A 16,433-nucleotide genomic window follows, 5' to 3' on the forward strand; every position below is an offset into this window, starting at 1 on the left:
GTCAAACCTCTTACGTCGCAGCCGGCATCCCCCATAAAGAGCATTGCAAAACGCGGAGGGGACGCTGGAAGGTTTCTAATGACCTCAGGAGTTGAAGAATGTCACTTGTCCTGCATATCACTGAGCAAGCAAGTCTGTTAGGCTTCCTTCCTCAGATTTAAGGGGAGGGCTGTTAGACTTTATCTGTCAATGGCAGCAAAGAATTTGAGACCATCTGTAATCTAACACACACACACACACACACACACACACACACACACACACACACACACACACACACACACACACATAGGCTTCCCTATTAAGCACACCACTGGGGTTGCCTCTGGGTCTGAAGCTGTGGCAACTGTGAGGGCCATGCCCTCGGGCAGAGCTGGGCGGTGCTGCCTGTCTTGATCGTCCTCCCAGTGGCTGCAAATGAAATACGAGGCTTGGGTAAGAGCCTGTACTGGGGGTCACTCCTTTCAGGGGAGAGTTCTCTCCTGGAAGTTACATCTCAAGTACTTGCAGGGACCAACACCACCTTCATCTTCCCTTCGGAAAAGTACGAAAATCACGCCATCCGCAGTCCCCCTCCTTTACCAGTTGCCTGCAATGCAGATGGAGTGATGTTGTGGCTTAGAGGTCAGTCACACCTGGGTCAGATCCCAGCTCACCCACCCCCGCTTGCTGGCTGTGTGACCTTGGCCGAGTTCCTCGACCTTCTGAGCTCCAGTGTCCTCCTCTGTATGTTGAAAAAGTCACACTTTTATACTTCCGTTCAACAAGTATTTATTGACTATCTTCCAGGGGTGCAATGGTGAGAACAATAGGCACTGTCTCTGATGGAGGAAGCTGTCATTAGCTGAAGAGTTATGCAAACAATTGTAACTTTGCCAACTGTGCTAAGTGCCAGCAAAGAGCAATAAGGGTGCTATCGGAGGGTGCAGTCATGAGGTGATCACTGTCAAGGAGGCCAGGGACCACTTCTCTGAGGTGATACTTGGCTGTAGTCTGGGGGATCCGTAGCAGCTAACCAGCTGAAATGTGTCTTGGGCAGAGGAAATAGCATGTGCAAAGGCCCTGTGGCTGGATGGAATAAATTGAATAGGAGGTGGTGAAAGGCCAGTGTGACTGGGTCAGAGAGATCAAAGGGTGCAGGTGGGAGATGAGACTGGACAGGTGGGTGGAAACTTTGTTCACCAAGTTAAGGAAGGGTTTAAAAAATTGTATACGTTTTATATATTTATTTGAGTGGTTTTACTCATGGAGGTAAAATGACCAGATTGTGTTTCAAAAAGATGCCCTTGGCTGCAGCGAGGAGAATGAACTACAACATGGCAAAAGGAAATGTGGGCAATCCCATTAGGAGGCTGTGCCAGCAGAATAGTGCCCCCCTAAGATGTCTATGATCCTCAGAACCCGTGAATGTGTTAATTACATGGCAAAAAAGAATTAAGGTTGCAGATGGAATTAAGATTACTCATCACTGACCTTAAAATAGGGAGATTATCCTGGATTACCGCCTGACGTAATCCCATGAGTTCAGAGAATGGGTCAGAGACATGGGACATCAGAGGCACTCAACCTCGAGAAGCTTTGAAGAAGCTTCAGAGAGCCCTCGAGAGCTTTGAAGATGGAGCAAGTGCTATTAACCTTATTTTGTAGTTGAAGAAACTGAATTTCTAAGACATGAAGTGACCTACCCAAGACGAAGCATTATTAAGTATTATAACCAGGGCTTAGATCCAGTTCTCTTGACTACAGACTCTCTTTCCATTTCTGCACTAGTCTAAGGGACCCTGGGGGACCCAGGTTAGAGTCTGACTGGATCCAGTTCCAGCCCCACCTGTAGTGTCCTCCTCTTCACGCCATCTTCTCCCAACCAGAGCAAACCCTTCCTTATCCTCTTCCCTTTTTTCAAATCGTATTGACAGAGGGTGCTGGGCTGCAGAAGAGGGGGATCTTGGCATTGGAATCATGATGTAGGAGGGCACGTGCATTTAGGCTCATAGAATTTTGGAGATAAAGAGCACTCGGTGTAATTCTGTCCTTTGACAGATGAAAAACTGAAACCCAGAGAAGGGAAGTACCTTGGCCAAGGCCCCCTCCAAGTTAGTAAGACAGTCAGGACTAAATCCTGAATTGCTTCCTGCCCAGACCAAGGCTCCTCCCACTGCATCCTGGGTTCCTGGAATGTTCCCAGGTGTTCCTGGAATCCTCAGCTGGCGTTTGGATGCATTTTCCCATAAAAGTAGGCTGTATAAACCATAGTGCCAGCAGGTCCCTGGCTGTACAGCTCAGCAGTGCTTCAGTTCATCTAGGCTATGGCTTCCTCTGCCTTTCCTCCCCTGGAAAAACGAACTCACTTGGATGGAACTCTTTCTATGTGAAAATGTTACTCTCTATTTAAAAAGAAGTTCAGATGAACAAATGAACTTTAGAATGTGTAAACTGGGACGCGCCTGGCCTATCACTGTGGACTTAAGGCCTGATGATCTGGAAGACTTTCTCTCTGAAGTCTCCCTCTTTCTCCTTCTGTGTGGTGGGAATTCTGTGGTCCAAATGTTTCTCCATCAGTGAAACGGCAGCAAGAGCTTTGGAGTCACGCAGACCTGAATTTGAATTTGGATTTAGGCCCATATATGTGACCTCCAGCAAATCACGGGCAAAGGTGTAGGAGTGAGCAAGGCCCTGCGAGGAACACAGGAGACTGTGTCCTGGACCTTGATCTTCATCAGCCTGCCATGGAGATTCAAATTCACCTTCATTGAGCACCTACCATGTGCTGGTCACTTTCAAGTACATCTCTCACTTAATTCCCACAGCATCCCCGAGGTGGGTAGTGTCATGTAGGTTCTTTAGAAGAGGAAACGGAAGCTCAGCGAGGGTGAGTCAGTGGTTCAGTATTATTCTACTTATAAGTGGCAGAGGCCCTGACCAGGACCAGTCTTTGTGGTTCTATTTCAACTGCCCCACACCCCATAATGATTAATATAGTCAAGTGAGCAAGCAAATCAACACAGCATAAAGGAAAAGACAATAGGAAAGTGTCTATCTATCTCCTATCTATTACTCTATCTACATTTACTAGGTCCATTCTCCAACCAGTTTTTCATTTTTCTATACCTGTCTGTCTATCATCTATCTGTCCATTACTGTATTTATCCAAGGACAAAAGATGGTTCAAAACATACCAGAATTTCTGTCTTGATCAGCTCAGGCTGTTATAACAAAAATACCACAGACTGGGTGGCTTAAACAACAGAAATTTATGTCTCATAGTTCTGGAGGCTAAAGAAGATGTGGGTGCCAGTACAGTTTGGTTCTGGTGGGAGCCCTCCCCCTGGCTTGTAGGTGGCCACCTTCGTGATGTATCCTTACATGGCAGAGAGAGAGCTCATTTAGCTCCTATCTCTTCTTTTAAAGGCACTAATTCCATCACAAGGACTCCACCCTTATGACCTTATTACCTCTCAAAGGCCCCACCTCCACATACCATCACACTGGGGATTACGGCTTCAAATATGAATTCTGGGGGGACACATTCAGTCCATAGCAGTTACATATGTCTAAATTAAGTGAAGAATAAAAGAAAAAAATAGGTAGAGGCAGAAGATAGAGCCAAGAATGAGGCTAACACAAACATGCATTTTATAGAATCTGGCTCATTTATAAGAAGTAGAGCAGAAGTGTGGCTCTGGCCCCCAATGTCTCAGGAAGGACCTGAGCAATTACACATTTCATGGTATAAATAAGGTGAAAGCAAACCAGCTGTTCAGAAGATGCTCACCTGTTCCTGACACTGAGACTTCCGTGTTATCATCGTCCAGGATTAGCAATTAAAATGTGTGCACTACTGTTTTACACAGTATTATATCTTTTCATTCTTACATCCGCTCCAGAACTATTTTATTGTTCTCTTCCTTTTACAGATGAGAAGATTGAGGCTTAGGAAGGTGAAATTCCTTGCTAAAGGCCATACAGCTCTTACTGGGAGAATGGGGGTTCAAACCCAAATTCATTTTTGGCTTCCCCCACGGTTGCTAACTGCTTGTTGCCCAGGGACCAAAGGGTGGGCTTCACATTTTGTGTTAGAATTTTGAATGACAACAGACAAATAGCTGTGGGGTGGAATGAGATTATTTTCTTCTTAGCTTTGACAGAAATTACTGTTGAAATACACGGGTTCACCATTTTTGTTGTTCTTGTATATTTTTAATCTCTGAAATCAAAACAAATTTCTGGGGGATCAGAGTCATTGCTCCTATGGCAGCAAAAAATATATTTGGTATTTGGTTTGAAACTTCATTTTTAACTTGGACCAAATCCAGGCATTGTGAATTTAAACTGCTGCCAGCCTTCCTAGCCTACCTCGTGAGTGTAAAATCAGCGCAACTATTGTACCCAGTGAGTGCTGGCGGGCATGTGACCATGTTTGTGTCCCATGAGGAATTTGAGTTGGGTGCTTCAGAACATCTGTATCCAAGTGGCATGATTTTTTGCAGAATGCTGTAATACTCTAGAAGGGCTAAAATGGAGGTAGTAACTGGACTTCCACAAGTGTGTCAAATGCATTGATCGGTTGAAACCAGGACTGAATTAATTACTTTATTAAGCAATTTATAGATGCAGAAACCAGTCGCCTTGCCCGCTTTCCCTACCAGGATCTGGACTTGAATAGAATTCCTTAACTCACATCTACCTTCTTTCCCGGATTCTGTATTATAGGAAAATCTATCCTTTTTATTACAGGTGTTCCAGAATACTCTAAGAGTCCTCCCCAAATTTATCCTTTCAGTTTTCCTCATTGGTTGATGCTTAATGATACCATCATCTACCAAGTCACCCAGGCCAGAAACTTCAGTCATCCTCAAAATCTCCCTCTTCTTCACCCACCCGACCATCCGAGTCAATCACTAAGCCTGGGGGCCTCTCCCACTAGGCAGTGCTCACAGCAGCCCCTTCCTCTTCCCCCCCCCCCGCTGTCACCACCTTCCTTCACACCCTGGCCACGCTTTGCTAGAATAGCCTTTAAAGAAAAAAAAAAAAGGGAATTCCACGGCCGTCCAGTGGTTAGGACTCCGTGCTTTCACTGCCGAGGGCTTGGGGGTTGAATCCCTGGTGGGGGAACTAAGATCCCACAAGCTACGCGGCTAAGGAAAAAAAAAAAAAAGCCTTTAAGTTTGCTTCTCTGCGTCCAAAACACAGATGTCCGAGTGATCCTGTAAAACACAGGTCTGGTCATCCTGCCCCTCGGCAGCTCCCCACTGTGTACCGTCATCGTTCTCAAACTGTGTCTCTGAAGCCAGGGCTCTGCAACCAAGACTGGGGACTCCAGGCCTCTTCCCTGAAATGACCACAGCATTCCCCTTCTATTTACATACGGGCTTCTGCAAAAGATTTTGTTTAAGGAGGGCATTTGTTAATGTTTTTTAAACATTTGTTAATGTTTTTTAAACATTTTAAATGACCCCACTCTACCCGTGTCTCCTGACTGCAGACCATCCCGGGCCTGCTCCGTATCACTTGCGCACGATGGGATATTCCCCAGTCATGGGCACTCCTCGCTGTTCCCCAGACATATGTGTGGTGCCTTTGTTTCTTTGAACACACCCTCTTCTCTGCTTGGAATGGAATTTCTCCTCCTCTCTCCTCCGAGAGCCCCACTTATCCTTCAGAAGCAGCCCAGATGTCACCTTCTGTGGACAGAAGGTGCAGAACCTTCCTTATATTTCCCGCAAGCAAACTATTGCCTCCCTCCCAGGCTCCCACCCAGCCCTGGGCATGTCTTGATGGTGGTCCTGGCCATGAAAACCTTTTCTACATGTCTTCCTGCCTGCCCCCCACTAGATCATGAGTGACTCAAAGACAGGATTTCTATTTTACTCATCTCTGTGTTCCCACTACCTAGCAAAGCACTTGGCCCCTGCAAGAAACTAAATGAATCATCAGGTAAAGCAACACCATTAATTATCTGCCAATCAACAATATGGGTTGGAAGAGCTAAATGCCGTAGATGAATAGCAGGTAGGGTGACGGGCAAGGGGATGAGAGGATGAGGGAAATAGGAGTAAGGGGCTTCAAGGGTTGTTGATTCTGGGCTGCTTTAGTTGTACTCGGAACATATATGGTTTTTTAAAATTTTACTTTATTTACTTATTTATTTGTTTGTGCCGGGTCTTAGTTGTGGCCCGTGGGCTCCTTAGTTGTGGCATGCGAACTCTTAGTTGCAGCACGCATGTGGGATCTAGTTCACTGCCCAGGGATCAAACCCGGGCCCCGTGCATTGGAAGTGCAGAGTCTTAACCACTGCACCACCAGGGAAGTCCCAGAACATATGTGTTTCTGAGTATAACTTAAGTGTAGTTTAAGGACTATGAAAGCATATTGTATCCCTTAGGCTGGGAGCTCTAACGGGGTCCCCTGTTGGAAAAGCAGACTGTGCAGGTGCTACTTGCTTGGATAATTTCATAGCAACAGTCTTAGCAACTCATCTGTGCATGAGGCTTTGCCCTTTCACCGGAATAGACTCAGTGAATGCTCACAGCACACCCATCCGTTCCGGGGTTGTCGTTATGCCCATTTTACAAAGAAAACCAGCCCTGTGCAGTCATACAGCCAAGAAACAGTAGAGGCAGCACGTGAAAGCATGTCTTCGGACTCCAAATCCCATCATTTTTCCATGTTGCCTTATCTCCTGACATTTCCCCAATAGGTCCATGTGCTCTGGGAAGGAGGAGACCACAGAGGAATAGAGGAGTGGGAGAGGGAGATTTATGACCTCACGATGTGTCGTTTCTTACCAAGACCTCACACTCTGAGTGTGTTCAAAAAAAACCTCACCAAATCCTTCTTCTTACTGCATTTCCTTTTTTTTTATTGAGATATAATTCACACACCATAAAATTCACCGGGTTAAAGTGTACAGTTCAGTGGTTTTTAGTATATTCACAAGGTTGTGCAATCGCTACCACTAATTCCAGAACATTTCCATTAAGTAATTTCTAATGTTTTTGTTTTCCAGATTCCAATAATGAGAGACCCTGGCTGGATTCGAAATGTATGGTCTTCAAACATTAATGTGAGTAGAGTTGCTATGAATGCCCTAATTATATTAATACTTTGACATTTCAAGATGAGAGACAATACTCTTTGACAAACTGGTTGATCGCCATGGATACATGCAGCCCCCAAACCAGGACTCTGCCATTCGACTGAAGCTTTCAGAGTTGGCCTGTAGCCCTTTCTAAAGGTTTGATGAGCCCCAGATGAAGCTAAGGACATTTGGGCTGGTTTCTAACCTCTTCTCCCTGCGAGCCATCCTCTCCCACGCGTAGATCTGATTTTGTCACCTCCCTGATTAAAAAGCATTCAATGGCTCCCTAGTGCCAACAGGGAAATGTTCATATCAGGTTCATGCCATTTGTTTGCCCTTAAAGGACTGTCACGTTTATTTAATAAAAGCCCTTGCAGCTGCCCCTGAACCCCTCAAAGCCCTCCTGAAGATTCTGCCTCTTCCTCCTGCACCCATTGGTCCCTTTTGTCACTGCCCTGTGCCTGGTCCCCAAGCCTCAGCCGGGCCCTTCAGGTTGTCTCTGTGACTGTACTTAGTGCTTTGCTCTCTGCTCTTTTAGGGTCTCCCTAGACCCCATGTTCGGCAGCACGATGGCCAGCGCCACGCCGCCCCCATGCCCATGCCACCTTCCAGGTTCTGCTCGTGAATCTGGCTCGCTGAGCCTCTGTAGTTTGGGGGGATATTTTGCTGAAGCATCCCTGGCAGTGGTCCACCTACATCCTGGTTCTTTTTTTTTTTTTAAATCAATTTATTTATTTATTTATTTTTGGCTGTGTTGGGTCTTCGTTTCTGTGCGAGGGCTTTCTCTAGTTGTGGCGAGCGGGGTCCACTCTTCATCGCGGTGCGCGGGCCTCTCACTGTCGTGGCCTCCCCCGTTGCGGAGCACGGGTTCCAGACGCGCAGGCTCCATAGTTGTGGCTCACGGGCTTGGTTGCTCCACCGCATGTGGGATCTTCCCAGACCAGGGCTCGAACCCATGTCCCCTGCATTGGCAGGCAGATTCTCAACCACTGCGCCACCAGGGAAGCCCCATCCTGGTTCTTTTCTCACAATATGTTCATCTCGCCCTCACCTTGCCTAAGTTCAGCAACTTCATACAACTTGCTCTACCCCCTAGATTTTAAACCTGAGATCCTTTCCTGTGGAGAAGAGACTTGGCAAAGCTCGAGGAAAGGCTTTTGGAATAATCCAGGGAGGAAGTGATAAAGCCTGAAGACTTATTTCAGGGTGCCCATGATGGGGGGCCTCACTTGCTTTTCTAAAGGCCTTGGACTTTATCCTACAAGTAATGGTAATGGGGGGTGTTGGCATTGAGGGGCCTTAAGCAGGCAGTGCCGTGTCACATCTGCAGCCCTGTTCCAGGGTAGTCATGGGATGGGGCTGGAGGCAGGGAGGCCATTTAGGAGGTCATCGTCAGCCTGGTTGAGCTGAAGTGCGTGGTGGACAGTCCAAATGGAGGTTTCCAGAAGGTAGCTGGATGTTTGGTCTGGAGCTGAGAGGCAAGGTCAGGACTGGAGATACTGATCTGTGGGTCAACAGTCTCGCTGAAGTCTCCAAGGGGGACAAAATCACCCAGGGAGTGTGTGTGGCCAGGGGAGGTGGGCGAGGTCACATAGGTGGGTTTCCAATCAGAACCTCTACTGTCACAGCTTTTGGTAATTTTTATGTTGTTATCCTTAGAAGATAGGTTCATAAATTCCAAAAATGCTTAGTGACGAGAAAACCCAAGTGAAGGGAAAGTACAACAGGGCAAGAGAGTAGGGCTCAAAATCTCTGTCTTTGCCTGTCTGTCTCTTTCCCTGTCCCTGTCCCTGTCTCTGTCTCCTACTTACTGTGCAAATAAATGTTCTAGGCACGAGGGTACGCTAATGAGTGCGTCGTGGTTGGTCTTTTGCTTGAAGGGCTCACCAACCAGTAGAGGAGACAGAGGCATACGAAATGACGCAGCGACAAGGCTCTGTGAAATGTGCCGTGATGGAGTCCCATGTGGGCTGGTTAGTACAGAGAAGCCAGTGATGAATTCTTCATGGACCCGAGGAATGCTTTCCTGGAGGTCCAGCTCTCAGTTTGAAGAATCCTGGTTTGGCCGTGGGATGCAGAAACCCCCCAGATACACACCAGCATACCCATCCCTGCACACGTGGAGGTTCATTCAAGGCAAAAGGCCCCGAGTTCTGGAGGGAGAGTTGAGCAATGAAATGTTCACCCAAACTGCGTAACCCGTCTAACTCAGGCGAGGGAACGTGGTACGATTAGTCACATGAAGCCTCCCTCTTGGCCAACCTGTGCTTTGATTGCACCATTTCTAGCAAAAGCAGCAATTCTCAGAATTCTAGATTATCCTGGCACAGTTACTTGGAACCATATTTTGCTTACTCCTTTTCTTTCTTATCTTGCAGTTTGAAAAAGGACAGGATTTAAAATGTCTTCTGGATGGAAAGCACATTTTGTATAGGGAGGAAGTGACTTTTGGTTAGATTTAAATTAATTTTTGAAAAATTTTACCCAAGTGCTTCATGTGCCTATTTTCTAGAAAATCTACTAGGAAATGCTGACTCACGACGAAAGCCAACTACTTACATCTCTTCTTTGCACCTTATCCTATGGAGTTACTGATAGAGGAGAATCTAGCGGATTCTCACAGAGCATCATATGCTAATGCATCCTCCTTTTTTATACTCTGCCATTTATGTATAATCTTATCCTGTTTTAGTTTGTTCTTTATTCAGACTCTGCCTTTCTTATATAGAGAGTTTTTCTTGGGGAGAAGTGTGTTTTTTCTGGAAGTTATGTTTGCCTTTCTTTTTCCTTGTTAGCAGGAAAAATTTGTGCTTCCCATTGCCTGCCTGTCCTTTCTCCCCTGCCCTCCGTTCCCACAACACACACACATGATGTCCTTAAGCTTTTACTTTAGTCTATCACTTGGAAACTATCACAGTCTTTATTTTTAAGCCCATTAACTTGTTTTAATTGGGATCTATTTATCTTATTTGGATGACCATGATTTTCATATAGCACTTTGGTTTTCTTATTTGTTTAACAAACCTTATATGGTGCTTACCAAGTGACAGGTTCTTTTCTAAGAGTATTACAAAATTAACTCGTTTACTTCCTTACAGTAGTTCTATAAGTTGGTCTTATCATTATCTCCAATTGAGAGATGAGAAAATGAGCACAGACAGGTTGAGCCACTTGCTCAAGGTCACACAGCTGATAAATGGCAGGGTTAAGATTCAGACCCACATCTTCTAGCTCCAGAGACTTTATTCCTAAGCACTGCAACATGCTGCCTCTATAAGAAGTTTCTCTCATTCAGTAGTTTCTAATTCTTTTCATTTATTCCTTGCACTTAGTACTTTTATCACATTCCCTAATTTTTCCAAACTCTCAGCTCTCTGTGCAGGAGTCCTTTTTTTCCTATAACCTCTCTCTGCAGGAAATCTCTCTTCCTGCTTGCTCTCAGTCCTCTGCCAGAGCTGTCATCTTGGGAGGCTCTCACTACATCCACCTTTACCCTGATCCCTGTTTTCTTCTTAGTTCACTCTTTAAAAATAAGCAAACTGGAGTTTTGTTTTCATGTAACCTCCCAGAAAAGGGAGATAGAAGATAAGTTTTCGAGTCCTTGCCTGTCTGAATCTCCTTTTTAATTTGACTTCACATTTGATAGTTTGGTTGGAATTAGCATTTGAGGTTGATATTAATTTTTCACAGAATTTGAATGCATTGTTTCATTGACTTCTAATAACCAATGTTACCTGTATGCCAGTCTGACTTTTGTTCCTTCCTGGGTGACCTACTATTATTATTTTCTACCTGTAAGTTTTTAGGGTCTTCAATTAATCCTTTGTGTCCTGAAGCTCCACAGTGATGTGCCCAGCAGTGGATTATGTCTCACTCATTCTGCTTAGACCCTGGAGCACAAGTCTGTACTGTCCTAGTGGACAACATACTTGTAAGCTAATGAGTATCAGCAGATGAAATATGTCAACAGACTAAAGGAAAATGGAAAACAAATAAAAGAGTGGTGACTGGAGGCCCATCAAGTTCCCCTCTGTCTCTCTTATCTCGTATAGCCCAGCTTTTTGGTCTACAATTGGTATGTTTCATTCACTTAATCTTCTAATTTTTTTATGATTATTTTTGGCAATCAAATTTTTCCTTTAGCAGATTCTTTTTTGTTCTCCAGTCTTTTTCTCTTTCACAGCATTCTCCTGTTTTTTGTTTTCTGAATGAAATAACTTCCCAGATCTCTCTGAGATTTGAATTTGGGAATTTCTTCCTATTAATTTCTCTTCTGTTCCCTTCATTATTTTTATTTCTTCTGGAGTCTGGTTTCCCCTGTCTGTCATTCTTTCTCTTGCATGTGGCAGAGTTTCCTCAAATGTCTGGTGATTGGCAGGTGACTGTACGCATGGGGTAGGAAGGTTGCCTGGAAACTCCCATGGCTGGGGTTCACCCTAACCAGTCAGGGAGCCGGTGGTTACCCGGGGAACAGTGTGGTTCTGGCTCCGGCACCTGTTTGAAGGTCTCCTGGGCAGGTAGCCCCTCCCTTGGCTGCAGCCCCCTTGCAGGTATTCCAGGTTGTAACTTGCTCCATGTTATTTCTTTTTCTAAAATTTTATTTACTTTTTATTGAAGTATGGTTGATTTACAATACTGTGCCAATCTCTGCTGTACAGCAAAGTGACTCGGTTCTATACATACAGACATTCTTTTTTAAATATCTTTTCCATTATGATTTATCCCAGGATACTGAATATAGTTCCCTGTGCTCTACAGTAGGACCTTGTTGTCTATCCATCCTATATATACTAGTTTGCATCTGCTAATCCCAAACTCCCAGTCCATCCCTCCCCCACCCCCCCACCTCTTGGCAACCACAAGTCTGTTCTCTGTGTCTGTGAGTCTGTTTCTGTTTTGTAGATAGGTTCATTTGTACCATATTTTAGATTCCACATCTAAGTGATATATGGTATTTGTCTTTCTCTTTCTGACTTACTTCACTTAGTATGATAATCTCTAGTTGCATCCATGTTGCTGCAAATGGCATTATTTTGTTCTTTTTTATGGCTGAGTAGTATTCCATTGTATATATGTACCACATCTTCTCTATCCATTCATCTGTCGGTGGACATTTAGGTTGTTTCCATGTCTTAGCTATTGTCAATAGTGCTGCTGTAAACATAGGGGTGCATGTATCTTTTTTAATTATAGTTTTGTCCAGATATATGCCCAGGAGTGGGATTGCTGGATCATATGGTAATTCTATTTTTAGCTTTCTGAGGAACCTCCAGACTGTTTTCCATAGGGGCTGCACCAACTTACATTCCCACCAACAGTGTAGAAGGGTTCCCTTTTCTTTTCTTTTTTTTAAAAATAAGTTTATTTATTTTTATTTATTACTTATTTTTGGCTGGCCTGGGTCTTCATAGCTGCGCTGTCTTTCTCTAGCTGCGGCGAGCGGGGGCTACTCTTCATTGCGGTGAGCAGTCTTCTCATTGCAGCGGCTTCTCTTGTTGCAGAGCATGTGCTCTAGGCACACAGGCTTCAGTAGTTGTGGCACATGGGCTTCAGTAGTTGTGGCTCATGGGCTCTAGAGCACAGGCTCAGTAGTTGTGGTGCATGGGCTTAGTTGCTCTGTGGCATGTGGGATCTTACCGTACCAGGGCTCAAACCCGTGTCCCCTGCATTGGCAGGTGGATTCTTAACCACTGCACCACCAGGGAAGCCCTAGGGTTCCCTTTTCTCCACACCCTCTCCAGCATTTGTTATTTGTAGACTTTTTAATGATGGCCATTCTGACTGGTGTGAGGTGGTACCTCACTGTAGTTTTGATTTGCATTTTTCTAATAATTAGTGATGTTGAGCATCTTTTCATGTGCCTACTGGCCATCTGTATTTCGTCTTTGCAGAAATGTCTATTAAAGTCTTCTGCCCATTTTTCGATTGGGTTGTTTGTTTTTTTGTTATTGAGTTGTATGAGCTGTTTGTATATTTTGGAGATTAAGCCCTTGTGCCCTGCATTATTTCTTTACTCAACCTTTCCCTTTGCTTTCACCTTCCAAATTTGATTAGATGTCTTTTCCACAGAAGGTGGCCCTCCTGTTCTCTCTCTTCACTGTCGTAAGTTTTTATGTTCTGAAGTTTCCTTGAAATTCAATGAGATGCAGTGTCTGGAAGTAAAGGGAAAATAAACACACCCGTGTTTGTTCTGCTTCACCAGCTACCCTGCCCCAGGATTTTCCTCCTTGTTCAGCATTGTTAATGGAGCTATTCTGCACGTGTCCGATGACACTCACTGTGTTCCTATCCAGAAATGCACCGCATATCTCTTACAGCCGATTGCGTTTCTTAGCCTGAATCACGATAGCCCCCCTCTGCCGCACACGTCCCGGGTGGACTAGTGCCAGGCACTAGCCCAGTCAGATCCAACAATAATGTATTTAATTAGAATCTTACAGAGAACGATCATTTCCTGTTCAGTGAATGCTTAGGTTTTAGAGAGATGTCCCAGGGCTCCTTTCTCACTTGCGATAGATAGAAACGTTCTATGAATGTCTCATTTTAGTGTGTATTCCCAATCCTCCCTCTCACCAAATCCTTCTCCCACCCCAGTGGGCATCCTGTTCTGAATTGTTTGTGTTTGTTTTCTCTTGCTGGACACACTGTGTATCGACTCATCTTGAGCTCTTTGAGGACAGAGGCACCTCTTAATCGTTAACCCCCCACTGTACCTAGCACAGAGTAAGCACTCAGAAATGGCTGGTTCAGGACATGTCAAACCTGAGCTTTCCCATACGGTATCCACTAGCCACGTGTGTCTACCGAGCAGCTGAAATGTGGCTGGTCCAGACCTAAGTGTGTTACAAGTATAAAATACATACTGGATTTCAAAGACTTAGTATAAAAGAAAAGAATGTAAAATACTTCACTAGTAATTTTTATATTGATCACCTGTTGTAATGGTAATATTTTAGATTTATTGAATTTAATAGAATATTTTATTGTAAAAAAGAGAAATGGCTGGTTGCATAAATGGGTGCATTCTTTGTGACTTCCCTCCTGCCTCACTCATGATAAGGGCACTGGTACCTTTAACACCAGTGCATCCCTAGTTAGTTTATTTTTATTAGGATGAATATATATATTTGCAACCAGGCATTATGGCCCCTATATAATAATTACGCATACATTTCAAAATATTTATTGAACGCCTACTAAGTGCCAGAAACGGTGCTAGATATTTAGACAGAAATGGTCTTTTCCTTCCTGCAGAGTCTGTCTGCTGGGGAGAGATTTTACAATAATTGCACACACAGATGGAACATTTAAACTATGCTCAGTACTTTGAATGAAAGATATGCAGAGCAGCGTGAGTGTCTAACAGGGAGAATTGACATAGATGGGGACGTTAGTGATGCTTGAGCTAAGGTTGAAGAATAAGCAGTGGTTAACCAGGTGAAGAGGGGAGAGGATTCCATGCAGGGGGAACAGCAGGTACAGAGGCCTGGCGGTCGGAGGGAACAGGACAAGTGCAAAGACAGGAAAATGATCCAGTGCAGATGGAGCTTAGACTGTGTGGAGAAATAGTGGAGCCAGAGCAGCCGGGACAGCAGACACGCAGTCAGACGTTTGATGCTGGAGAAGCGGGCACGTGTGTCTGTCAGAGAAGCGTTTCCCATTCAGAAGCTCTCTGGCTGATCCGTCTGTCTCTGAGTCTCCTGAGGACACTGCAGCTGAGCTGAACGTCAGTGGAGCAGATCGTACCGTGGTGGGTTCGACGCTGCAAAGCACAGAGCGATAAAAGAGAACTGAAACTGAGCTGTGCTGGGACCGGGATAAATCCTTGTCTGCCCAGCCCCCAGTCCCTGCCTCCCACTGGAAATTCAAGAAACCCTCAACTGATTCTTTGTCTTGAGTATGCCCCACTCTGCTCAGAATTTCCTCTAATTAGGTTAGTGATGCCCAAACCTTCACTTACACATCTCCCGGGGGAGGGAGACAGGAGAGGAGAATACTGAGTGCGGGTGTTATAGTTTAAAATTCAAGTGAAATCACATTAATTTCTTCTTCTGAAACTACCTCAATATCCTCTGAAATGAACGGAGATGCCCTGGGGTGTCATGGGCCCAGGACTGACAGGTATCACACTGCGTGTGTGTTTGGGGGGTTGGGCAGGGGTGACGACGCAAGACTGTCTGTACCTATGAAGTCACAGCACAGATGTGTAGATGACAGGTCAGAGCTGATGGTCCTCTATTCCCACTTCCTCTCTTTCTGATGTGGAGACTGAGGTGACATCTGCAGGGTCTTATAAGTGGCAGAACACAGACCAGAACCCAGGCCTCCAGTTCCCCAGAACCACACCCTGCCCAGGAAACCTCAGATTCCAGAAAGATCTGTGGGATTTTTGTACTGGGCCAATGTCCTCACTGTTCGGGGAGGAAAAAATCACAGAGTGTGGCCAAGACCCAGGTCAGATTTATTTTTTTAAAGCTTTAAAAAAAATTTTTTTTGCTGCGTTGGGTCTTCTTCGCTGCACGCGGGCTCTCTCTAGTTGCGGCGAGTGGGGGCTTCTCTTGTTGTGGAGCACGGGCTCTAGGCTCGCGGGCTTCAGTAGTTGCGATGAGTGGGCTCAGTAGTTGTGGCTCGCAGGCTCTAGAGCACAGGCTCAGTAGTTGTGGCGCACGGGCTTAGTTGTTCCGCAGCATGTGGGATCTTCCCGGACCAGAGATCAAACCCGTGTCACCTGCATTGGCAGGCAGATTCTTAACCGCTACGCCATCAGGGAAGCCCCCCAGATCAACTTTAGTGTGGAGCTCGAGGAAGGCCACTTTCCCTCTGGGGACATGTGTTACCTCACAGATGCAACCTGACTGCTGGACCAGGTGCAGAATTAGCTTTTGGAACCAGCTTGCTCTCAGCATGCCTTTAGACAGAGTGTCCCTGGCCCTTTTCTCCTCTTGGGGCAGAAGCCTCGTTCACCTCTGTTTCACCCAACATAGAGCTTCCCTGGAACCAGGTCCTCTTTGGGGGGCGGGGTGGAGGTGGAGAGCAGCTAATTCAATCCAGGAGCCGAAGAATCAGGTGGCAGCGTTTTGAGCCCGACCTGCCCACCTCTACACAGACCACCGTTCCTCTGCGGGCTGCTCGGGTGGGACACAGCAAGGCTAAGCCCAGAATTCTCAAACTGGTTATGCAAAAGATCCAGCAGTTCACTCTGGATCTGCCTCCTGTTCAGAACGCTCCACAGCCCTGTTCCAAGTGGGGATCCAGCTGGGAGCTCCCAGGCTCCAGACGCAGCCCAGATGGTCTCTGTACACGCCTTACCTGTCTCCTTCGGTCTTTTCATCGTGATCACAAATCCACCTACTTT

This window comes from Eschrichtius robustus, chromosome 15 (genome assembly GCF_028021215.1).
Source record: "Eschrichtius robustus isolate mEscRob2 chromosome 15, mEscRob2.pri, whole genome shotgun sequence".
NCBI classification, from domain to species: Eukaryota; Metazoa; Chordata; class Mammalia; order Artiodactyla; family Eschrichtiidae; genus Eschrichtius; species Eschrichtius robustus.